The sequence below is a fragment of the Rhincodon typus genome, unplaced genomic scaffold, assembly GCF_021869965.1.
Source record: "Rhincodon typus isolate 14 unplaced genomic scaffold, sRhiTyp1.1 hic_rhity00003696, whole genome shotgun sequence".
NCBI lineage: Eukaryota > Metazoa > Chordata > Chondrichthyes > Orectolobiformes > Rhincodontidae > Rhincodon > Rhincodon typus.
In genome coordinates, this window is record NW_025969334.1 from 7,731 (window position 1) to 8,839 (window position 1,109).

The 1,109-nt window shown below is 58.5% G+C and overlaps 1 protein-coding gene across 1 annotated transcript in view; it reads right to left on the bottom strand.

Annotated features, from left to right (window-relative positions):
• LOC125481816 (integrin alpha-M-like) overlaps positions 1-1,109 on the bottom strand; it is an 8,157-nt gene that overhangs the window by 2,258 nt on the left and 4,790 nt on the right. The window lies entirely within an intron of this gene.

Sequence of the window (1,109 nt, forward strand, 5' to 3'; positions counted from 1 at the left end):
CCCATGAATCCTTCCACTCGCTCCGAGCATCCTTCCTCAGATTGTTGGGGTTAGGGGGGGGGAGCGGGGAGACCACCCGGGACTCAATTTTTGTCCCATCCCACCGTACCTCTACCCTTCACAACCCGAGAAATCCGCTATGCAAACGCAGAACCTAGCGTCTTGGAGGAGGTGGGGTGGGTGCGGGGGGCGGGAAGGGTGGTCCCGAGGGGAGAATTCCCGAGACGTCCACCCCCAGCGTGGACGTTCCTTGCTCACGGAGTCTACAGCACTGATTTAGGCCCTTCGGCCCATCGGGCAGGGGTTGTACAGCACCAGTCATTTGGATAACCATCGCTGAACTCCCAGTTTCCAACACTCAAACCCTCTTGTCTGCCCTGGCACCCATCTGAATGCTTGGAGTCGCAGAGATGTGCAGCACGGAAGCAGACCCTTGGGCCCAACTCGTCCGTGCTGAACCCACACCCCACCCCCACCCCCCGATATCCTAAATTAGTCCCATTTCCCAGCATTGGGCCCGTAAACCCTCCCTATCCACGTCCCCATCCAGACGCCTTTTAAATGCTGTAACTGTATCAGCCCCCACCCACTTCCTCTGGCAGCTCGTTCCACACACACACCACCCTCTGTGTGAAACATTTACCCCTCAGCTCCCCTTCCTCCCCTCACCTTAAACCTACGCCCCTCCAGTTTCGGACTCCCCCCTTCCCTGGGGAAAAGCTATCCATGCCCCTCATGATGTTATAAACCTCTATAAGGGTCACCCCCTCCGACGCTCCGGGGAAAACAGCCCCCCAGCCTCTCCCTGTAGCTCGAACCCTCCGACATCCCTTTCCCGAACCCCTTTCCCGACATCCTTCCTGTAGCAGGGAGACCGGGATCGAACGCGGTATTCCCAAAGCGGCCTCACCCACACAGCCGCAACGTGACCCTCCCCGACTCCCTACGCTCAACGCACTGACCGAGCGTCCCAAACCCCTTCCTCACCGCCCTGTCTACTAAGGGATTCCGGCCTGTACCGCGCAGCGAGTTCCCGATCCCTACCACCCTCTGAGCGAAAAAAAGTTTTACCTCATTTCGCCTCCAAAGTGTCTGCCCCTTATCCTCAA